The sequence below is a fragment of the Mauremys mutica genome, chromosome 13 (genome assembly GCF_020497125.1).
Source record: "Mauremys mutica isolate MM-2020 ecotype Southern chromosome 13, ASM2049712v1, whole genome shotgun sequence".
NCBI lineage: Eukaryota > Metazoa > Chordata > Testudines > Geoemydidae > Mauremys > Mauremys mutica.
Genome location: NC_059084.1, coordinates 26,278,702 through 26,304,216, shown reverse-complemented (window position 1 = coordinate 26,304,216; position 25,515 = coordinate 26,278,702). Strand labels below are relative to the sequence as shown.

Sequence of the window (25,515 nt, the reverse complement as noted above, 5' to 3'; positions counted from 1 at the left end):
TAATGAACTGCCAGAATTGAAAACATGGAGCACACTTGTAGTATCTAAAGGGAGAAATGTAAGGAATTGAGCACATTTTTATAAGACACTTTTATTATTACAGAAAAAGGACAGATTTTGTTTGTTTTCTTAATGGAAGCGGCTGGAATCTTTAAGAGCTCATGTTCACATGGAGTATAGTTTTTTCTTATATGCTGCTGCAAACTTAATCCTCAAGATCAAGTGCTATAGGTGAGTCCCACTAACAGTCACCACCCTCCTTCAGAACAGATATTTACATCATCACATCATAGGGTGACCAGATGTCCCAATTTTATAGGGACAGTCCCGATTTTTGTGTCTTTTTCTTATATTGGCGCTTATTACCCCCCACCCCCGTCCCGATTTTTCACACTTGCTGTCTGGTCACCCTATCATGTCACTTACTTTTATTAAACTGCAAGAGACCTTACCTTATTAGGGCCTCCTATTAAGGCTGTCTGATACTTCCCACTGTAAGACTCTGTTATCAGTTGCTTATAACTTTGCCAAACTAACTATTTGGGCTGAAATTTTACATGCTGAGCGTGTGCCTCAGGCTGGATACCTCTGGAAAAAATTCAGCCAAATCTGTTCAGCCATTTCCATAAACAAGGCTAGTGAAGAATACATTGCAAAACAAGGTTTACAAAAATTGTCAAGTTTGTCTTTGAAAAGCTCTAGTGCCACCATGCTATGGCACATGAGTTTAAAATTTGGCAGGTGGTGAACTTTGTGACAGGGGTGTGCCTTTTGTTGTTCCGGTGCAAATCCACCCAAATTTGACCAAGTTCTAAACCTTTGAAAAATCGCAGTTCATACATGTTCAGTGGAGACTTCAGAGATTTTTTTGCAGTTAAAAGCTCTGAAGATTCCATCTTCACTGTGTATGCTCCATCTCCTCACAGATCCTACGTGTGATCAGACTGCACATATGCCATCCCCACAGAAGGGCTGAGCATATTACCTCCATCCCTGGGCTACTGGGATGAAGCTGCACTTTCCTTGCAGTGGCTGCTCCTGGCCAGGGGCTGGGGCTGGGGCTGGGCCCTGGAAGTATGGCTGCACTGCAGTGAAAGGTGTGATTCCCAGCATGGGTAGAAAGATGAGTACTAACTCTGCTCAAGGTAGCACACCAAAAATAGCAGTGTGGATTCTGAGGCACTGCAAGTGGCTTGGGCTAACCAACCAAGTCTAAACCCACTGGGTCTGAGCTCTGGCAGCTTAGTCCAAGCTGCCACCAGTGCTCTAATGTCCACACTGCTATTTTTAACATGCTAGCTTGAGTAGAGCTAGTGCATGTCTGTCTACCCAGGCTGGGAGTTATGGTGCCAGCTGCAGTGTAGATATATCCTGGAACTGAGAGCAGGGAGTCTGTCTCTGTTGTACCCTCAATGGCCATCTGCTGGTGCTCAGGCAGCATGGAGGAGGAAGCCACCTTAAACACAGAGGGGACATGAATCAGATGAGGGGAGTTGTGGGTAAGGATGGCGGGGAGGGAATAGATTGGAGCAAGGAGCCTGTGAGGGGAATACTGGGACTGGAGGCTGGAAGTCAGAGGATGGAAATTAAGTCTGGGAGCAAGGAAGGAGGGGAATGGGGGGACTGAGAGTCAGTGGATGGGGAAAGAGATTGAGATCTGATGAGGAGCTAAAGGTGAAACTAGGACTGGCTGGTCAAGGAGACTGGGACTAGGAACCAGTTAGGAAGGGAGAAGGAAGTGGGAGGAAGGGGAACAGATCTGGTGAGATAGGATTAAGGGGGAAAACTGGGGCTGGCTGGGCAAAAAGATGAGACAAGGAGCTGAAGGAGCAGGTAACAATGAGATTGGATGAGAAGCCTAAGGAGACAGACTGAATTGGGAGCCAATAGGGATGGAGAAGAACTGGAGGTCAGGGGAGAGAGACACAGATCAGAGGTGGGATGGAAGAACTGGGACTGGCTGGGCAAGGAGACTTGGAACAAGTTGCTGGGGAAGGAGCTGGGAATGGCTGGCCAAAGAGACTGGGGGTTATGGGGGTGACTGGGACAAGCAACCTTAATTCTAGCTTGTCCTATCATAATTGTCCTATCAGGAATTTTTTGACTAAATGTGTTTTCATTGGAAAAATATTGACACCAGAACATATTGGTTTCAACTAAACTTTCATTGGGAAGGTTTCTCAGGTCCAAAGAGAGATTCTCCCCGGAATAGCTAATACCTTGGTGGTTAGTGCACTTGACTCTGATGTCGGAGAACCAAATTCAAGTTTCTTGTCTGCCTGATTCATCTCATCTCAGCTGAGTGACCTAACCAAAGGATGGTGTCAAGTATCAGGGGGTAGCTGTGTTAGTCTGTCTCCACAAAAACAACAGGGAGTCCGGTGGCACCTTAAAAACTAACAGATTTATTTGGACATAAGCTTTCGTGGGTAAAAAAACACTTCTTCATCTGAAGCATGCACTTCTTCATCTGATGCATCTGAAGAAGTGGTTTTTTACCCATGAAAGTTTATGCCCAAATAAATCTTAGTCTTTAAGGTGCCACCAGACTCCTAACCAAAGGAATCAGGAGTAAGGGCCTGAAGCTAAGCCTGGGACCAGTTAGCTGACCTGCAGCTGAATGTCCTGATCAACTAGACTCCCTGATTGGCTGAGTGGTGTCACAGGCCTGCACATAAACCCAGAAGCAGGACTAGGCCAGTGATTGCTCAGTGCTTACATAAGAACATAAGAACGGCCGTACTGGGTCAGACGAAAGGTCCATCTAGCCCAGTATCCTGTCTACCAACAGTGGCCAATGCCAGGTGCCCCAGAGGGAGTGAACCTAACAGGTAATGATCAAGTGATCTCTCTCCTGCCATCCATCTCCACCTTCTGACAAACAGAGGCTAGGGACACCATTCCTTATGACCACAGCTGAAATTGCTCCTGTGCTGCCCTGTTCCCACACCACCACTGTCCTTCTCTAGTTCACTCTAACCCTTCTCCTTTTCCTGGTTCTTGATTCCTGGTTCCTGACTCCAGCATCAACCACTAGGCCTGACCACTACTGCATCTAACAAAAGGCCGGATCACCCACAAGAGGCTGGATCACCCACTTTAGGTGAACAGCTCACCTAAAAAGGAAGACGGAACATATTCCTCTACTATGATGGATCCTGCTATTGCCAACATCTCCATATAGGGGATAGTGGGCATCTGGCAGAACCTGAAGACTCAGGATGCCATCTTGCAGGCCCAGAATGCTGACTGGGAAGCCATTGTGGGGATTTTCAATTACCTGAGCAAAGGCTGTATTCGAGGCTTATAGTTTGGTTTGGATTTGAAAAGGAAACAAATGGAAGACTGCATTCTGCACATGGTGCAGACACTTCCAGTATTTGGTTATGCTGTTCAGCTTGTGCAACGCTCCAGCAACTTTCCAACACTTAATTAATTATAGCTCTAGGGACATGCTGGACAAATCTGAGGTTATTTACCTCAGTGACATCCATGTCTGAGGATCCAGTTCTCTACAGTCAATATGCACACCATGTCTTAGAGAAACTCCACCAAAACCACCTGTATGCAAAGTTTGAGATGTGTGAACTTGACCAGGACACTGTCAAATTTCTTGTATATATTATCTTCACACAAGGCACTAACTATGGACCCATGTGAGGTGGTAGCCATATTCGACTGGCCCACTCCAAATGATGCGCTAGGGGTAAAGCAATTCCTGGGTTTCACTATCTTTTACTGAAGATTTATCAGGGGTTTTTCTAGCCTGGTCACTCCGATGATGGCGCTCTTGTGAAGAAAACCCCGGTTCATCTGGTCCTCAGAATTCTAGTCTGACTTCGATCAACTAAAAAGGGCATTCACCACAGCACCTATCCAGATCCTACTAAACCATTCACTGTGGAAGCTGAAGCATCAAGTTTACTATAGGTGCAGTATTATCCTAACAAACAGGCCCCTATATCCTGCTTTGTCCCTGTTCATTCACTAAAGTAGTGGAACTATTCATGCATAAAATTACACACATGAGTTAGTACCTTGCTAAATCAGGTTCATAGTTATCTTGTGAATCAGCTGGTTCATCCGAGACAAATGGCACAGAAACTGTGTCACCTATTTTTTTTTAACTTCAGCAAGATAGTAGTAGATATTAATTTCACAACCATATTGAGCTATCAATATAAGACCAGTTGTTCTTGAGTTTCCTTCCAGAGTGGGATTGGAGGCAGTAAATACTGAAGCAAGGAAAGGAATGTGGGTTAAACATTCATCTTAAACCCCATTGTTCTTTTCAATAGAGAATGAGAAGACAGTCCGTCTATTTAACTCTATTTTCATTCCCTCAAGCAGCAAAATAAAAGGTTTCTTTGCGTTGCTTACTCACTTGGAGTAGCACTTACTCACCTAAATAATTCCATTAGCTCATGTGAGACTACTCATGTAAGAAATTATTACTGAGAATAAAATTTGAAGCATTCGGCCTCTAATTATTCTTAAATGGAATCTTCATGACAAGGTGCAAATTAATGCCAGAAAGCCAATATCTACTCTGTTATTAGAGTTGACCAGAGGACGTCAATTCCATTTCATGGCAATTTTGAGATTTTGAAATTTGTTTTCATTCTCCATTGGGATGAAAATGAAGCCTTTTGAACATTTTCATGAAAGCAAAAATGTGTGTGTCTATCACTCTAGACCATGGAGGCTATAATACCAGCCTGCTGTGTGGGCGACCTAGCCCTGATCTACAATACGAGGTTAGGTCAAATTTAGCCGCATTAGGTTGATTTTATAAGCAATGCGTCTACATAACCAACCCCGTTCCGTCGACCTAAAGGGCTCTTAAAATTGATTTCTGTACTCCTCCCCGGCAAGGGGAGTAGCTCTAAAATCGACCTTGTCTGGTCAAATTTGGGGTAGTGCAGACGCAATTCGGCGGTATTGGCCTTCGGGAGCTATCCCAGCGTGCTCCAATGTGACTGCTCTGGACAGTACTTTCAACTCCAATGCACTATCCAGGTACACAGGAAAAGCCCCAGGAACTTTTGAATTTCATTTCCTGTTTGGTCAGTGTGGTGAGCTCAGCAGCACAGATGACCCTGCAGTCCCCCCAGAATCACAAACGAGCTCCAGCATGGAGCAAACGGGAGACACTGAATCTGATTGCTGTATCGGGAGAATAATCTGTGCAGGCCGAACTCCAATCAAAAAGAAGAAATGCTAATATATATTCCAAAATCGCAGCGGGCATGATGGACAGAGGCTACAACAGGGACACACAGCAGTGCTGCTTAAAGTTAAGGAGCTCAGGCAGGCCTACTAAAAGACGAAGGAGGCAAATGGTCACTCCAGGTCAGAGCCCCATACATACCGCTTCTATGATCAGCTGTATGGCATTCTACGGGGGGGACCCCACCACTGTCTGTGGACACCTGCAAGGGGGCAGTCTCATGCAACAGGGAGAAGGATTTTGTGGATGAGGAAGAGGAGGAGGAGAAGAATGCACAGCAGGCAAGCGGTGAATCCGTTCTCCCAGGCAGCCAGGACCTTTTCATCACCCTGGAGCCATTACCTTCCCAAGGTGGGATCCTGGACCCTGAAGCTGGAGAAGGCACCTCTGGTGAGTGCACATTTGTAACTATAGTACAGGGTTTAAAAACAATAGTGTTTAACATTTGATTTGCCCTGAAGACTTGGGATGCATTCGCTGCCAGTACAGCTACTGGAAAAGTCTGTTAACGTGTCTGGGGATGGAGCAGGAATCCTCCAGGGACATCTCCATGAAGCTCTCCTGGAGGTACTCTGAAAGCCTTTGCAGAAGTTTTTTGGGGGAGGGCTGCCTTATTTTGTCCTCCACAGTAGGACACTTTACCACGCCAAGCCCTCAGCAAGTAGTCTGGAATGACTGCAGCACAAAGAATGGCAGCGAACGGTCCTGGGTTTTGGTCACATTCAAGCACATTTGGTTTATATCTTCCTGTGTTAGTCTCAGGAGAGTGATATCATTCATGGTCACCTGGTTGAAATAGGGGAATTTTTGTAAGGGAACAGTAAAAGTACCCCGTTCATGCTGGGCTGTTTGTGCTTGGCTAAAAGGGATCATCCGAGAGAATAGCCACGCGGTGGAGTGGGAGGCAGTGTGCGCTGCACATCCACCCAAAAACCGCAGCCCCTCCTTTTAAATGGCAAACCCAACTAGCATGGCTTGCTATGGGAAAGGAGGGCGCTGCAGTTTTAAATCATTCCCACATGTTATGAAGGCAGAAGAAGCCAACCCCGCATACCCTTTGGCTTACCATGGCTGCCTGGAAACCGAATTCTGTTGCCCAGCCGTGTGTGATGTGTCACCATACCAGCAGGCGCTCAATAGAAAAGGCAAAATGTGACCTTGTACCTAAAGCACATGCTGTCTGCTATGAATTGCTTGATTCACTGTGAAAGAGTCTCCCTTTTGTTCTCAGAAATGTATCATCTTAAATTTTACTCTCCCTTTTATCCCCCCGCAGGTGCAAATGTTTCTATGCTCCCCCTAACATCTCCGTCCCTGAGGTTATCACAGATTAGAAGGTGAAAAAAATGCACTTGCGATGACATGTTTTCCAAGCTCATGAAGTCCTCCAGCACTGATAGGGCACAGCTGAATGCATGGAGGCATTCAGTAACAGAGGCCAGGTAAGCATTAAGTGAGCACAATGAGAAGAGGCAGGATGCAATGCTGAAGCTAATGGGGGAGCAAACGGACATGCTCAGGCGTCTGGTGGAGCTGCGGGAAAGCCAACAAGAGCACAGACCACCGCTGCATCCACTGTCCAACCACCTGCCCTCCTCCCCAAGTTCCATATGGTCCTCACCCAGACGCCCAAGAATGGGAGGGGGGAAGGCTCTGGGCACCCAGCTACTGCACTCCAGAGGATGGCCCAAGCAACAGAAGGCTGTCATTCAAACAGTTTTGGTTTGTAGTGTGGCTACAATAAGCAATGTGGCCTTGTCCTTCCCTCCTCCTCTACCACACCCAGGCTACCTTGTCCATTATCTCATCTTTTTTTTTAATTAATAAAGAAAGAATGCATGGTTTCAAAACAATAGTGACTTTATTTCCTTTGCCAGCTGTGATCAAAGGGAGGAGGGTGGTTGGCTTACAGACAATTAAAATCAACAAAGGGGACAGGTTTGAATCAAGGAGAAACACACACAACAGTCACACCATAGCCTGGCCAGTCATGAAACTGGTTTTCAAAGCCTCTCTGATGTGCAGCAGGCCTAGCTGTGCTCTTCTAATCGCCCTGGTGTCTGGCTGCTCAAAATCAGCCACCAAGCAATTTGTCTCAACCTCCCACCCTGCCAAAAACACCTCCCCCTTACTCTCTCAGATATTATGGAGCACACAGCAAGCAGAAATAACAATGGGAATAATTGTTGCTTTAAGGTCTAACCTAATCAGCAAACAATGCCAGTAAGCTTTTAAATGTCCATTCTGCACTTGCTCAGCCTATAGCTGAACTGCTCCTTACTTCTGTCCAGACTGCCTGTGTACAGCTTCATGAGCCATAGGAGCAAGGGGTAGGCTGGGTCCCCAAGGTTAACTACTGGCATTTCAACATCCCCAATGGTAATTTTTTGGTCTGTGAAGTAAGTTCCTTCCTGCAGCTGCTCAAACAGCTCGGAGTTCCTAAAGATGCGAGCGTCATGCACCTTTCCCAGCCATCCCATGCTGATGTCAGTGAAACATCCCTTGTGATCCACCAGTGCTTGCAACACCATTGAGAAGTACCCCTTGAGGTTTATGTACTGGTTGTCAAGGTGGTCCAGTGCCAAGATAGGGATGTGTTCCGTTTATCACTCCGCCACAGGTAGGGAACCCCATTGCAGCAAAACCATCCACTATGACCTGCATATTTCCCAGAGTCACTACCCTTGCTAGCAGAAGGTCAGTGATTGTATTGGCTACTTGGATCACAGCAGCCCCCACAGTAGATTTGCCCACTCCAAATTGATTCCCGACTGACCGATAGCAGTCAGGTGTTGCAAGCTTCCACAGGGCTATCGCCATTTGCTTCTCAACTGTCAGGGCAGCTCTCATCTTGGTATTCCTGTGCTTCAGGGCGGGGGAAAGCAACTCACAAAGTTCCAGGAAAGTGGCCTTACCTGAGACCCAACTATAGGAAGCAATTCACTGTGGTACCTTCAGAGCAATGGTCCCCAACTTGCAGCCCTTGGAGGTGACAGTGTTAGGAAGAACACATGCATTTGATTATGGTGGGAAATGTGCTTCCTGCACCACATCCTGTGAGTGTTAAACTGAAACCAGAATCAGGTTTGTGGCAATGGGGAGGATATGGGGGTGCCCCCGCCTCCTTAGCTACCTCCCAACACTACCCCTGAAGCTTCAGGAATAGCTTTGGTGCAGCTCCATTGCCTGCTTTCCTGAAGAGTTATGGGAGCCCAAGGGAAATCAGGAAAAGAGCTCAATTAGCTCTGTATCAGAGGGGTAGCCGTGTTAGTCTGGTTCTGTAGAAGCAGCAAAGAATCCTGTGGCACCTTATAGACTAACAGACGTTTTGCAGCATGAGCTTTCGTGGGTGAATACCCACTTCTTCGGATGCAAGTGGTGGAAATTTACTGGGGCAGGTATATATAAGCAAGCAAGAAGCAAGCTAGAGATAACGAGCTTTCAACAGCTTCCACCCCTCCATCAACCTCAGCCTGGACCTATCTACACAGGAGGTCCACTTCCTAGACACCACGGTGCAAATAAGTGATGGTCACATTAACACCACCCTATACCGAAAACCTACCGACCGCTATGCCTACCTTCATGCCTCCAGCTTCCATCCCGGGCACACCACAAGATCCATTGTCTACAGCCAAGCACTGAGGTACAACCATATCTGCTCTAACCCCGCAGACAGAGACCAACACCTAGAAAATCTCCACCAAGCATTCTCAAGACTACAGTACCCACACGAGGAAATAAGGAAACAGATCAACAGAGCCAGACGTGTACCCAGAAGCCTCCTACTGGAAGACAAACCCAAGAAAGAAACCAACAGGACTCCACTGGCCATCACATACAGTCCCCAGCTAAAACCCCTACAAGGCATCATCAGGGATCTACAACCCATCCTGGACAATGATCCCACACTTTCACAGGCCTTGGGTGGCAGACCAGTTCTCGCCCACAGACAACCTGCCAACCTGAAGCATATTCTCACCAGCAACTGCACACCGCACCATAGTAACTCTAGCTCAGGAACCAATCCATGCAACAAACCTCGATGCCAACTCTGCCCACATATCTACACCAGCAACACCATCACAGGACCAAACCAGATCAGCCACAACATCACCGGTTCATTCACCTGCACTTCCACCAATGTAATATATGCCATCATATGCCAGCAATGCCCCTCTGCTATGTACATCAGCCAAACTGGACAGTCTCTAAGGAAAAGGATAAATGGACACAAATCAGACATTAGGAATGGCAATATACAAAAACCTGTAGGAGAACACTTCAACCTCCCTGGCCACACAATAGCAGATCTTAAGGTGGCCATCCTACAGCAAAAAAACTTTAGGACCAGACTTCAAAGAGAAACTGCTGAGCTCCAGTTCATCTGCAAATTTGACACCATCAGCTCAGGACTAAACAAAGACTGTGAATGGCTTGCCAATTACAGAACCAGTTTCTCCTCCCTTGGTTTTCACACCTCAACTGCTAGAACAGGGCCTCATCCACCCTGATTGATCTAACCTCGTTATCTCTAGCTTGCTTCTTGCTTGCTTATATATACCTGCCCCAGGAAATTTCCACCACTTGCATCCGAAGAAGTGGGTATTCACCCACGAAAGCTCATGCTGCAAAACGTCTGTTAGTCTATAAGGTGCCACAGGATTCTTTGCTGCTTCAATTAGCTCTGCTGAGCCTAGGACTAGTGAAGGGTGGCTCCCCACTCTCACACAGGGTAAACTCAGCCAATCTTCTTCTCTACCTCCTGCCCCGGGGGCTGTGAGGAGGGACACATAGGAACTAGCCATGCTGGCCCTACTCTGTGGGGGATTCCCCACATTTTTCACACACTGAGGTTCCCCTCTTTGCACAGACTTCAGGGCACTGATCTAGACCAAAGGGCCTGATCCTGGAAACACTTAAGTTACTCAGAGGTGTAATGTTGGCAGGATCACACCCAGAGGCAGCAGGACTAATTCTATAAAACAAAAAGCTGTTGGGCTGTAGGGCAGATAAACCTGGGGAATGGGGGAAAACATGGGCTTCCTGCTTTAAACAGAAACACTGGACTTCTGAAGAGAGCAAAGCTGTATCTTGATTTCTAAGGGACCAGAAATTAATCGAAAGGGTCTGTGAATTTCACTGCAAATTAGAACCAGGAAAAAGATACTAAATTATGCTTTATTCTGTGACTACATGGAGCTTGCATCTTGGGGAGAGAGAACTTTTTATATGATCTTATGCCGGCGTTTTTCTTTCTCAGATGAGTTAGGATTTGGGGATGGGAGTGATGGGTTTCTGATTGGGGGTGGGGAGAAATCTGATGAATTTAAGGTGTTGGCCATGTTTTTTTGTTTGTTTTTTCCCCCATTACATTACTACATTAGGTTTGATTCTTTCTTTTAATTGGAAGTTGGTGCCAGATTGCTCTTGCTGTCAACTTTCCTCTTTAAGAAGTTATAAAGCTAATCCGGCTATCTAGCGAGAATCTGAGGTTTTCAAGATAGGATAAATAGAGCTGCTTTCTTTTCAGGTAGGAACAGAGCTTCTCACATATATTCTTACCTTATGTAACGAAATATTAAGCATTTCTTTCTCTGTCCCCATCCTGCTTTGATAACTCTATATCCTTCCCTCCAGATCCCTTGGTATTATTAAAGAGCATGTTATCCTCTGTTAATGTTACAAGCGACTGTATATTTGTTTTTCTCTTTTTATTTTTATTTCCAATTGAAAATGTAACAAGTTGGAAACGGTTTTCTAATGGAAAATAGCTAGTTGTGATATTTCAGATCTATAGGAGCCTGGTTTAAGTAGCACTACTGAAAGGAACACTACAGATTATATCAGGATATGTTTGGTTGGCTAATGGTTTGTCTGAGTTGTCATTGCTGATATTATGTATCATTCATAAAAGATTGAAAAATAGCATGCATTTTGTTGCAGATTGCTATGATTTTGAGGAATGAAAAGACATGGACAAAAATGTACTAGACTAATATGGCTAGGAAAATGCCTAGATATGTTCAAGAAATCATATTACTACTTTGGCTTCATGTTGAAAAATTTAGGAGGAATTTTTAAAATATCAAAGACAATCGTTTTCTATTTGCTGAAGAAGAATTACTTTTGTTTCTTTACAATTTGGTGAAAGAAACTCTTGTTAAAACACAGTCGTTGTTTTAGAGTATAAGATCAGTAGGCATATATATACAGTACAGTTAGTGCCCTGGAGATTAAATTCTCTCTTTGTAATTAATGCCTTTACTGGACATTGTTTTTGAAAATAACACACAATGCTTTTATATTTAAATATGGTTGTACAACAAACTAGCACACAACATGACTTACAGTAATTGAAAAGTATCTCTCTTTGATTGACTAGTAAACTCACAGGAACATACACAGAACTCCAGCTGATTGAAATGGGAGTACAAAGAATGCAGGATCATTACAATGCGTTGGGCATGTTTTACCTTTAATTTAAATGCTTGCTCTTTTTCATATTTTTGAATTTTAAAGAATAGCCTCTTTTACACTTATTTTCTTTAGATAGATTAGTGTGTGCGGGCGGGGGGTGGAGGGAGATTTTATGTTTGTTTTTTAAATTAACCAAACACATGCAGGACCCTTTACAGAGTTAAAAATATAATCAGAAAGCACCTGCAGGGATATTTTTAATTAAACAAATTGGCTGAAAAAAAATTAGCCTTGGATGTGATTCTTTTCAGCAGTTGTTTAGGCATTTCGCAATCACATTTGCCAACATTCCATTTAAAAAATAAGGGATTGTTTTCTTAGCACCCCTACCCTACCCCACCCCTCCTGATGTTATGATTATTAATGATAATAATAATAATACATAATAATAAGCAGTACTCACCTACATTCACCCAAAGTATTCCTTGCTGCCTTTTGCAGCACTCAGCAACTCGTGATCTGTTGTACAGAGATGAAGAAACAAGAGCTGTCCCTTGTCATAGGGGACAGTTGGCAACTTTGTTCACAGCCGTGTTGTGAGGGAATGTTGGGGAAATGATTTGAAAATAAAAATCAATGTATTCTGTGCATGTATGAAAATTATTCATATTACTATGAGTGTTTCCTCATTGCTCAAAGAAACAGAAACATTTCCCATATGAAAAATGGGCCCCAATCTCCTTTTTTTTAAATATATGTAGACATGAATGGAAAAAAATCATCTGATATGGGGAGTGAACAATATCTGTATTTAATAAATGTCAAATAACATTTAGGTATAGGAACAAAACACATACACACATGTCGATAAAGCTGTCTGTAACATAAAATAGCTGCGGAAATGGGAATCGCTGACACATTTTAAAAATATCTAACTTGCCCTTAACCAATCCTGTAATGTTGCTTTAACACAAATTCACGGTAATATTTCATAAAGGACTAATAAATGTCAGGTAATAAATTGTATGAAAAAAATAACATCTTAGAAATCAGATTTCCTTAAAGCACTCTGCTAATAAACACTTACTGTGCAGTGCAGAGACACTGGCAATAGATTGTGCGGATTATAAAGTCCTATTTATATGTATCTACAGCTATATCAATGTCTATTGATTTCTACAGAGAGGAAACTGTGCAGTGCAGAGACACTGGCAATAGATTGTGCGGATTATAAAGTCCTATTTATATGTATCTACAGCTATATCAATGTCTATTGATTTCTACAGAGAGGAAACAGGGGCAGGAGCAGATCATACAACTGCTCGAGGACCAAACAGACATGCTAAGGTCCCTGACTGCACTGCATGCAGAACATATTCATTCTCGCCTGCCACTGCAGCCCATACAGGCTCTGTGGATATGGGGAAAGCAGTGGATGTGATATACCTTGACTTTAGCAAAGCTTTTGATATGGTCTCCCACAGTATTCTTCCCAGCAAGTTAAAAAAGTATGGATTGGATGAATGGACTATAAGGTGGATAGAAAGCTGACTAGATCATCGGGCTCAATGGGTAGTGATCAACTGCTCAATGTCTAGTTCTCAGTTTGTATCAGTGCCCCAGGGGTCGGTCCTCAGGTCGGTTTTGTTCAACAACTTCATTAATGATCTGGATGATGGGATGGATTGCACCCTCAGCAAGTTCACAGATGACACTAAGCTAGGGGGAGAGGTAGATATGCTGGAGGGTAGGGATAGGGTCCAGAGTGACCTAGAAATTTGGAGGACTGGGCCAAAAGAAATCTGATGAGATTCAACAAGAACAAGTGCAGAGTCATGCACTTAGGACGGAAGAATCCCATGCACTTCTACAGGCTGGGGACCAAGTGGCTAGGCAGCAGTTCTGCAGAAAAGGACCTGGAGATTACAGTGGACAAGAAGCTGGAGATGAGTCAGCAGTGTGCCCTTGTTGCCAAGAAGGCCAATGGCATGTTGGGCTGTATTAGTAGGAGCATTGCCAGCAGATCGAGGAAAGTGATTATTTCCCTCTATTTGGCACTGGTGAGGCCACATCTGGAGTATTGCATCCAGGTTGGGGCCCCCCACTACAGAAAGGATGTGGACAAATTGGAGAGAGTCCAGCAGAGGGCAATGAAAATGATTAGGGGGCTGAGGCACATGACTTCTGAGGAAAGGCTGAGGGAACTGGGCTTATTTAGCCTGCAGAAGAGAAGAGTGCAGAAGAAATAGCAGCCTTCACCTACCTGGAGGGGGGTTCCAAAGAGGATGGAGCTAGGCCCACTGTTGAGCCCTTCTAACAATCCTGGTATCTGACTGCTCAAAAGCACCCACCAGTTGATCCATCTCAAGGCTCCACCCCTGTGGAAACTTTCCCCCCGTAGTTTCACAAATGTTATGCAGCGCAAAGCAGGCTGCTATGACCATGGGAATATTTTCCTCATTGAGGTCTAACCTGTCAAAAAGGCAGTGCCAGTGATCCTTTAATCTGCCAAAGACACATTCAATGGTCATTCTGCACCTGCTGAGCCTGCTGTTGAAGTGCTCCTTGCTGCTGTCAAGGTTTCCAGTGTAAGGCTCCATGCGCCATGAGAGTAAGGGGTATACTGGGTTTCCCAGGATCACAATTGGCATTTCCAAATCCCCAGTTGGAATCTTCTGGCCTGGAAAGATAGTCCCTGACTGCGGCTTTCTAAACAGGCCAATGTTCCTGAAGATGCACGTATCATGCACCTTCCCTGACCACCCTGTGTTGATGTCCGTGAAATAACACCAGTGATCCATAAGCACTTGCAATACCATAGGAAAGTAGCCTTTTCTGTTTGTGTGCTCCATCACAAAGTCATCTGGGGCCAAAATGCTTGCCCTCTATCACCCTGCTGCAGTTAGGGATTCCCATTGCCACAAAACTATCCACTATTTCCTGCACATTGCCCAGAGTCACAGTCCTTTGTAGCAGGAGACAATTAATGGCCCTGCACACTTTCATCGCTGCAATCCCCATGGGGGACTTTCCAACTCCAAACTGATTTGTGACTGATCAGTAACAGTCTGAAGTTGCCAGCTCCATACAGCAATTGCCGCTCACTTTTCCACCGTAAGGGCAGCTCTCACTGTGGTGTCCTTGCGCCAGAGGGCAAGGGTAGGGGCAGAGGCAGGGGCAGGCACCACACTCAGTTACAGTGTGCCCCAGCAGCAGATGGTGGCGAGTTGCACAGTGAGATAGCTACCCACGGTGCACTGCAAGAGCACCAACTGTGGACATGCTCCACCGTCACAAGGAGCATTGTGTGGATGTGCAAAAGTAGTTTAATTACAGCAGTGGATGATCGTCAATGTCATTAAGTTGACTTAACTTTGTACTGTAGACATAGTCTAAAGTGCTACAGAGTAATAGAGAGCGACATCTTGATTGGACGTTACACCTTGTTGTGACAATTGTAAAAAACCATGGATGGGCGTGGCTGTAGAGTTTTAAATTCGATCCTCAATCTAATTGTCCATAAAAAGAGACCCGACTTGAACTAATCTGTGTTTTGCAGGAGGCCTCTTGGTCATCATATCTGACAGTAAACCTATAGATGCAGAACTGGTATTTATTGGGAAACTTGGTAATGAAAGTCATTGGAAGATGTCCATGGGCTTGTGGAAACAGGTTTTGAATGAGCCAAGACATGCCTAAGATCTTATGGTTTTTTATTTTTTACGAAATTCGTCACTAGCTGGTCATTTTGCACTAAGTCATTAGAATACAATTTTAAAATCTGGTCGAAAGATAAATATTACAGTGATGTAAGAAAAACACACAGTGATACTACAGGGGACAGAATGGAGGTCTTGTAAGTGTCTAATGTGAAACAATGTTGGTGGCATTTTTGTTTAGAAATTTCATCATGCTTCTAGGAAAGGACCTACTATTGGGGGAGGGTGTCCGTATGAGTCAAAAACTCTCCATGATCACACTACACAGGTACAAGGTGAGCCAGTGTTCTCCCAGTTCATTCTGTGGGTGAGTGCTGACCCCCAAACCTAGAAGTCTGAGACAGCTTTCCACCTGGGAGCCAGTCACAAAGAAACACATCTAAGAAATTCTCTTTTGTGTACAGGTCTGCTGAAAAAACACGCAATAGCTGTCCATATTCACACGTAGTCAAACAGAACGTTTCTCCTCTGATTGATCTCTATGATGTTGTCAAAAACTCCATACACAATCATGTTGACAGTGACTGTCAAAACCTTTGCAAAATGTATTTCTGTCCTCAGGCTCCAGGTTTTAATCAGGGAATAGTGATCGGGTGCATTCCTGGTCAGGAGACAGGTCAAAGGCAAACAAGGTGAACCCTGTGCAAATTCCTCACAATTGATTAACAGAAAAATCTTGTATGTGTTTGCCAGCTGTCTGTACCAGATTCATGTATTCTCTCATGTAATTCCTGGCCCCAAAGTCTGGTTGTAGAGGCTTAGCTGGTATCTGTTTACCATCCACATACAAGGCCACAAAATTAATATTGTAGTTTAAAGTGAAAGGGGTTTTTAGTGTAATTTCCACTAAAGGCGTCATTATCCACAACCCCATCCACAAGCATTTTGGGTAACTGCCCCAAGGACAGTTAATCACCTTGCTGCCTGTGGGGATGGTAAACATTGTCATTCCCACACAGTCCATGGGGTATTTAGCATTAGTGGTAAGCAGGTCCTCCACATGCCCCAGACAGAAGCCCAGGGCTAGCTGTACTTTCTTCACAAAAAAGGAGCTAAAATGAATTCCACGATTCTTGCAGGGGTGATGAAGGAGGCCCTGTTTCCTCTCAACATTTCCACAATTTCTGGAAAAACACACTATTGAAGACAGCCTCTTCCACGCAGAAATAGGACTTTTGAGTCCAGTGCTGCCAACCAGCCAACCGTTGAGCTCCAGAGATCTGATTTACCTGATTGGTAAAACTTAGTCTTGGGGCAGCCCTATGGGGCTGAAACCCTCTGATTGGTAAAAAGCAGAAAGCAGAGTTATTTGAGGGGTCCCAGGCCACCCCTTGCTTTTGGTCATGTGTCAGTCTTGGGTCTGGAAGTAATACCCAACAGGGAAGGACTTATGGTAATAAATGGACAGGGACTTAGAGGTTGGGGGGGTCAAAGTTTGACCATGTACCCCTAGACTAAACGTGCCTCCAACCTACATTGAGCGGGGTCCCCACAGCCCATCCCCCTCTATAACATATTGTGTTTTGGGTAGCCGGAGGATATAGCTAGCAGTAATGGTCAGAAATTAACAAAACTGGACATTTAGACTGGATAACAGGAAAACTTCCCTCACACTGAGATCTGTGAGATTGTAGTGTTGCCGCCAAAGCCATATCCCTGGGAGACATTTAATTGTAGACTGGACAAAGAACTGAAGAATATAGACCCGATTCAGGAAAGCAATTAAGTATGTGTTTAAGTCCTAGTGTATCAGAGACGATCCATACCTGCCAATAGTGGGGGGAGGGAGGGGAAGACAGAGTGAGGGCAATGGCTTCAGCAGATGTTACTGAGCATTCTCAGTCCATGTGAGCATGCTCAGTACAAGCCAAGCACCAATGGGGGGAGGGGTGGGGGAAGAGACATAACTCTGAGTCACCTGTGCACATGATTAAAATTAGTTCTTTGTTCAATAGAGATGGGTTTACTTGGAAATTTAAAGTAATTCTGTGCACTGCAGCTTTGCACAGAAAACCCCATCTCTTGCCTGCATGCTGTGGTACCATGTGTATCTATCTGTCTTTTAAAAATGTAGCCCTGGCCATGGTGGATTGACCCATACCAACCAATGTATCATCACCAACACCTTAACAAACTGAGTGTCCCATATGGGCTCCCTGAACTTAGCAGATTGGATTCTATTTATCGTGAAAAGATTTTGACAGGCGCTACTCCTCCTGAATCAGCATCATATAACAGTGAGATTAGTCTTCTGACACGAATTAAAGTGACATTGAAAGGAGACCCAGTACATTCTGTTCAGCTCCACAAAACAGCTGTTACCTATTATCTTAGTTAAACATCTTTGGAGCGTATGCACTGTCTGTGTCCTTGGGTAGAAAAGCTACCTTTTGTCTTAAAGCAAGGGGGGCAGGTACTTGTCCTTTCAAAATCAATCAACAGAACAGCCGGTCCCTAGAAAAAGTGCCCTCAAAGAGCTCTGCCCATTAGAAAGGGAACAGTCTAGTGGGAACCATCATGAGTCAGACATTCAAAAGGGCACTTAAACATTGGCAGGTGTGCTTTGCACCCGCAGGTGCTGATCAGATGATTTAGGGCTGTAAGGGGTTCACACCAGCCAAGGCAGTGCTTTGCGGTCATTTTGTGGGAGCAAATCGATGCAGGACATCTGCCCCATTGAAAGTATGCAACAGCCTGTGTGTTCCCTGGCAATATTAGAGCCCTAGGATGATGCCAAAGCAAGAAAAATGGGAAGTGGGGTCCCCCCAAAACAGAGCCATTGTTGCTGAAACTTGCAGGGCTTGATTCATCCCCAGCAGACTGCACACTCCTGTGCCATGCAGGAAGGAAACTGGTGCTTGCACCACCACCTCTCTGTAATACTGCTGCTATTCTCTGGGGCTTCTTGGAGACACACTCCTTAGGTGGCCTAGCCACTCATCCGCAGCCTGGCCAGCTCTATTGTGAAATTCCTCCCAAGGCCCATTGCATTATCAGGGTTTTGCCCTGGTACAATGATGCAGGGACCTTTATTCTTATTATTATTTAGTACTGTATTATCATAGCACCGAGGAACCCTGGTCACAGACCAGGACCCCACTGTGCTTGGCACTGTGCAATCACAGCCCAAAAAGATGGTCTCTGTCCCGAAGAGTTTACGTTACAAGTAGGGATTCCGTGACCTCCGTGACTTCTGCAGTGGCCAGTGTGAGCAGTGGTCCTGGGGACAGCAGGAGCAGCTGCTGTTTGGTGGCCCCAGGAGCTGGTGCTGCTAGCCTCAGTGGTGCCTGGCAGCTGGTGCTGCTGGCACCTGCCCGCCCCCACTGCCTGCCCACAAGTGGCACTTCTCTCCATCCCCCAAGCAACACCCCCTCACACTCCAATAAGATTTAGTCAGGAGTATATAGTACAAGTCATGGGCAGGTCACGGGCCATGAATTTTTGTTTATTGACCATGACCTGTCCATGACTTTCTAAGAATACCCATGACTAAATCAGAGCCTTAATTATAAGATACAACAGATGGATACAGAAAGAACGAAGTGAGACAAGGAAACAGTGAGACAATATTGGGCAGCATGATAGGTAGTGACTCAGGCAGCAGCCTAGCTGTTGTCAAGTTTTTTTTGTAGGTTTCACAGCAAAAGAGAATTTTGAGGAGGGATTTGAGGTAGCTTTGTGGATGTTTACAGGGAGCTTCCCTCAGGGCATCATGGGAGAAAGCACAAAGGTGCTTGTTTGAAAATTTAAAAAGTGGGCTATTGAGGCCAGCATCATGGGCTGTTCGGAGGTAGGAGTCAACTGTTCTGTACTGAATGAAAGATGATACGTAGGCTGCTATCATCGAATTGTAGGACTGGAAGGGATCTCAATAGGTCATCTACTCTGGTCCCCTGATTCATGGCGAGGCTAAGTATTATCTAGACCATCCCTGACAGGTGTTTGTCTAATCTGCTCTTAAAAACCTCCAATGATGGAGATTCCACAACCTCCCTAAGCAATTTATTCCAGTGTTTAACCACCCTGACAGTTAGGAAGTTTTTCCTTATGTCCAACCTGAATTGCTCATTGCTTCTTGTCCTATCCTCAAAGTTTAAAGAGAATAATTTTTCTCCCTCATCCATGTAACAACCTTTTACATACTTGAACTGTTACCATGTTCTCCCTCGGTCTTCTCTTCTCTAAACTAAACAAACCCAATTTTTCCAATCTTCCATAGGTCATGTTTTCTAGACCTTTAGCCATTTTTGTTGCTCTTCTCTGGACTTTCTCCAAATCGTCCACATCTTTCCTGAAATGTGGCGCCCAGAACTGGACACAATACTCCAGCTGAGGCCATATCAGCACGGAGTAGAGAGGAATAATTACTTCTCGTGTCTTGCTTACAACCCTCCTGTTAATACATCCCAGAATGATGTTTGCTTTTTTTGCAACAGTGTTACACTGTTGACTCTCATTTAGCCTGTGATCAACTATGACCCCCAGATCCCTTTCTGTGGTACTCCTTCCTAGGCAGTCATTACCCATTTTGTATGCATGCAACTGATTGCTAAGTGGAGTACTTTGCATTTGTCCTTATTGAATTTCATCCTATTTACTTCAGAGCATTTCTCCAGTTTGTCCAGATCATTTTGAATTTTAATCCTGTCCACCCTGCTTGGTATCATCCACAAACTAGAGGTGTACTCTCTATGCCATTATCTAAATCATTATGCAAGTTCCATCTGAATTACAACTATGATTTCACCTCTAGAGCAGTAGATTAGTTCTGGTTCCATTACAGTCACTGTGATAGCATTGTGTGAAGTAGTAGAAAGAGCGATGTCTCACATGGTGCTACTGTTGCATTTAGAGTTGTACCCTGAAGATGTGGGAATGACCCCACTATGATACTCTAGCACAGCATACCCCACTACAAGCCCAAACGGGGATGAATCTTTGAAGACTGTCTCTTTCCCCTTAAAACCTGTCTTTTGTGTGAAATAGCCTCAGTTCTGCTTTTGTAGTTAACATTACTGGCATCTTTTGTACTGTAGTACATAGATGTTATTGATTTGTTAAACTATATTAAAAAACAACAAACATCCACTCCCTGATTTGTAAATAATTTTATGAACATTTCCAAGAAGCCAAATAGGCCTCAGACTCTTTTAAATGTCCAACTAAAAGAGTTTAAGAGCAGTGTGGGAATTATGCAAATAAGGAAACCAATAAAGGTTGATAGTATGACAGTATGGACTAAAGACCCACTTTGGTGGCCTTTGCACACCCAAAAATCCCATTAAGAACAATCTTTCCTAGGCTACAACCAGTCAATCTAGAAATTAAAAAAAAATCATATTGTGGACATTCCAGACGTTCAGATAAGATATGGACCGAGTCTGATTTTACGTGGGTGTGGAGATTTTTATTTTGTGGCTAGAATACTAGGCCGGGATTCAGGAGACCTGGGTTCAAGTCCCTGCTCTGCCATAGACTAAATGTGTGACCCTGGGCAAGCAACTTACCTTCTCTGTGCTTCAGTGCCCAATCTGTACAATAGGGATGATAGCTGCTCTATTCCACAGGGGTGCTGTGAGGATAAATGCAATAAAGATTAAGAGGCGCTTAGAAAAGGGCCAGCTAAGTAACTGAAGAAGTGGTCCCCAAACTGTGGGGGGGGGAGTGTGGAACATTTTGGGGGGATGCTGCAGAGGTCAGGCCAATGCTCACGGGGTGGTGGGGAGGGAGCACCACCCAACCCCACTTTGCACCCAGCTCTGCTCTGGCTTGGCCCCTAGCTGTGTCCCTGGCCATGGCCCTGGCTCCATACCCAGCCATGGCTCCACACCAGGCCATGGCCCCAGCTGCCGGCTGCAGCCTCAGCCCTGAACCCCACCTCGGTCCCAGGCTCCTACCGCGGCCCTGCTCCCAAGCCCCAACCCTGACTATGGCCCCGCTCCCGGCCCCGGCCCCTGACCACAGCTCCTGGGGGGCATGGACAGGAGTAAGGGTGGCACAATGTAAAAAGTTTGGGGACCACTGATCTAGATAAATAGAAGGGGGGAGAACAGGAGTACTTGTGGCACCTTAGAGATTAACACATTTATTTGAGCATAAGCTTTCATGGGCTACAGCTCACTTCATCGGATGCATTGAATAGAACATATAGTAAGAAGATATTTATACATATAGAGAACATGAAAAGGTGGAAGTAGCCATACCAACTGTAAGAGGCTAGTTAATTAAGATGAGGTATTATCAGCAGGAGGAAAAAAAAACTTTTGTAGTGATAATCAAGATGGCCCAGTTTAGATAGTAGACAAAAAGGTGTGAGGCTACTTAACATGGGGAAAGAGATTCAATGTGTAATGACCCATGGATTTTATTTAGTGGAAAGAGAATTTCATATGTCGGTTTTTCTGGGGTTTTATTGGGGGAGGGGTTTGGTGGGTGGAAAAGGGAGGGTATTTAGTAGTTTTACCTTTGGTCCCAGTCTGTCACCAACTGGGAGCAGGAGCAGCCTGTTAGACATGCCCGGTAAACAAGAATAATCAGACAGGAGGAGAAGCAGCTGTGTTTGGAAAATGTTTTCACACAGCCCCTCAAGAGGTGTAAATTGCTGGGAACGTGGCCCTTTGCATCCGTCTGCCCCCGCATGACGGTCTCAGTGCATGCACCCATTCACAGAGCAAGGCACAGGAATGACTCCACTCAGGAATGACTCCACTCAGGAGGCCAGCCTCAAAGTTTGAAAGTTCAGCGGATCGGGTGAGGAGTTCATTCATCCTTCACAAGCTGTCAGGATTTAGTACTAAAACCCTAGAGGTCAGGGACTGGAGTAGCAGTTACACTTCTGTCAGAGTTCCTAATAAAAAGGAGAGTCTGGAGGGGTCAGGTTAATACAGTCTAAATTCCTACCTACTCCACACGGGAATATCAAAGGACTTTAAGCTGATCAACCCTGCCCCAAATCCCAGTGGAGTTAGCAATGACTGTTGGCCCCTAAGTGGTTATATTTCAGCCTCTTGTGCAGCAGAGAAAACACAGAGCTCCTGTACAGTCTACTGCAATTTCAATATAATTCTTCATTGCTACAATTGTTAATATTTGTTATAAAAAATTAAAACTTCAGGCCCAAATTCTGCTCTCTGCTGCCCCAGTGTAATTGGGAGCTGGTTTTTGGCCAGTTTTGCATCTCACTACTACAAAAACAGCAACATGACAGGATGCTACATTTGAGTAAAGTTACGGCTGGATGCAAAACAAGTAAAGCAGGGAAGTTGCTACTGCTAAAGTGCATCTTCCTTTAGCTGTGCAGTGCCCAGATGTCACTGAAGTCTCTGGCCTCTGTCAAAGGTGTTCTCTTGAGCACCAGGTGACCTGGGGCTCTGCAGGCATGAATGGGGCTTTCCCTACTCCAGCTTTGTCACAGATAATCAAAGTAATGGAAACACCAACACTGTTAACCCACCCAGTAATCTTCCTGAAGCTTTTATAACACAGTGTGATGGATCCCAAGGCTGAGTGACCTTTATTAAACCCTACAGACAGAGCAGTGTGTTTGCTAAAGCCATTGCTGCAGGCTAGAGCAGATGTGTTTTGAAAGGAGAGACAGCAAGCTGAGAACCTCATAATCAGTTCTTCCTCTGCCAAGACATTGGTTTTTGAGACCATTTAGTTGCCTGGATTGTTGGGGGAGGTTGGGGATATGCTTCTTGGGGAGGGGCATGCTGAAGGGGTTGTTTTTCTGATTTATTGGCTGCCTCTGTTAATTCATTATGCATCACTAATTATTTCTGGCTTTTGCATGGCCATCATTTGCAATTGTAGGATTAATTAGTTGGTAGACCCTCTAATGTTTTCTGTGTGGGTGGTTTACATTGTAATGTAAATCCAAGGCAGGGATTGGCAACCTTTGGCACTGTGGCCCATCAGGGAAATCTGCTGGCAGGCTGGGATGGTTTGTTTACCTGCAGCGTCTGCAGGTTCAGCCGATCACAGCTCCCACTGGCCGCTGTTTGCTGTTCCAGGCCAATGGGGGCTGCAGGAAGCAGCGTGGACCGTTGGATGTGCTGGCTGCAAAGTCTGCAAAATGGGGCTGAAAATCTCAGTAAAAAGTTCTGGTGAGATTCCTGAGATGGCTCCAACCTGGGTGGGAAATGCCCTCTGAGAAGCTTTCCTCCTGGGTTTCTGGCTTTGCTTGGCTAAGCTTTGCACCTGCCCAGAAGCAGGAAATGCAGAGACACAAGAAAATGAGAATCACAGAAAGGGCTGAGGGGGAGAATTGATTTCCCACCCCCACAAGTCAGAGGTTCAGCTTCATCATGGGTTAAACATTTCCGGAGAAGGGTCAGATCAGTTCTCATTCCACCTGCTTTTCTCACTGGCATACACAGGTTGCTTCTCAGATAGTATCTTATTTTATTGAAGAAAATAAAACTAAATTTAAAAAAAAAACAAAGAATGAAAAGTGACACTGCCAGTAACTGGGTCACTCCTCATCATTGTCACATTAGTGTAATACAAAAGACAAATATCAGTACAAAAATGCACGAAGGACACTATTTTGATAAGTGACCGTGATTTTTGCACTCAAAAATAAATTGCAGACAAGGTCCTGGCTCAGATAATTGCATGTCAATTTGGTAGCACTTCATATCTAACTACCTATCTGCACCCACGAATCAAGTATAGAATGGAACTGCAATTACTTGTTCCTCCAAAATTGCACCCAGGTGCAAATTCAAAGGCTGAGTTGAGACCAATTTAAAAATTGGGACCTATGTCTCCATGATCCTGTATCTAGGGAATTGGAATCAGGAGAGGATTGTCACTAGTACAGCATCTGCTGCCATCCGTATTATTTCATACATTCTGCATGTACTTGTGCACACCGCTTGGCCTCCTCCATTCAATTCCAACTTTTAAAAACCAGCAAAGGGACCCAAAACCCAAGCTGCTTAAATGTAATGGAGTGGTGCCCTTTACAAGGCTGATGTTACAGGATTAATAGAGACAAAACGTCCACCTAACATGCTAACCAAGAGCCTGTGTCTCACCACATCAGGTAACACAAAGGAAAGGCACAAAAATGAGTTAGTCATCATAGGTGTCGGTTCAGTAAAGTACTAAAGCACATGCCTAACTTTAAGCATGTGTGTAGTGCTGCTGGAATCAATGGGGTTACTCACATGCTTGGGACCCTAGTTTAAGAAGGGTCCCTGTAGACATGCAGACTCACCCCTGTGGCACCTCCTGCTGGTTGTCCTCAGGAATTAGCTCACTGCCAGCCCAGAGCACCCTCTGCAGGCCAGTGATCTGCCTGTCCTCTGGCCCTGAGTCCCTCCCTGGACCCCAGTGCCTCTTAACTGGGGTGCTGCCCACCAGCAGTATCCCACCAATCTGGGTCTCCCCTCCCTGGGGGAATCCCCAACCCACTACCCCCACTTTGCCTCAGTTTGGCTACTGCCCAGTCTCCATCTAGCACCATGCCCTGGGGCAGACTGCAGTATCAGCCATTCATCATAGGCAAAGGGGTTTGGACCTGCTGCCTTTACCTACCTCTTGACCTTACCCTAGACCACAGCCTGGGGCTTTCCAGGCAGAAGCTCCCCAGCCCTGCTCCACTCCAGTACCCTATGTCTAGCTCCCAGCAACCAGACCCTTCTCCCTCTACAGGCAGAGGGATACTGACTAGGTACTTGGCTCACTGCCTCTTATAGGGGCCAGCTGGGCCTGATTGGGACCTGGCCACAGCTGAGCCTGCTTTCTCCCAATCAGCCCAGGCTTCTTGCCCCAGCCACAGCCCTCTCCTGGGCTGTTTTAAGCCCTGAAGGGCAGGAGTGGGTAATCACTCCACTACACTCCCTCATACATTGTAAGACTCGCCTTTTCAATGGGATATAGTATATTTAGATTTTCAGAAAGTAAATAGAAAGTAAATAGTGGTATCCCCCAGGGATCTGTACTGGGTCCAGTCCTATTTAACATATTCATAAACAATCTGGAAAAAGGGGTAAGCAGTGAGGTGGCAAAATTTGCAGATGATACAAAACTACTCAAGATAGTTAAGTCCCAGGCAGACTGCGAAGAGCTACAAAAGGATCTCACAAAACTGGGGGACTGGCCAACAAAATGATGCACATTGGGGAGGAAAACAGGGAC

General features: G+C 45.2%; 1 long non-coding RNA gene across 1 annotated transcript; it reads right to left on the bottom strand.

Moving 5' to 3' along the window:
- Window positions 1-15,278: 15,278 nt before the first annotated feature.
- On the bottom strand, window positions 15,279-25,029 carry LOC123348950. Its single transcript, XR_006573288.1, has 4 exons — window positions 24,913-25,029; window positions 23,322-23,568; window positions 20,877-20,941; window positions 15,279-15,970 (listed from the first exon to the last, which is right to left on the bottom strand). It is a non-coding gene; the product is annotated as an uncharacterized LOC123348950 (long non-coding RNA).
- Window positions 25,030-25,515: the final 486 nt, after the last annotated feature.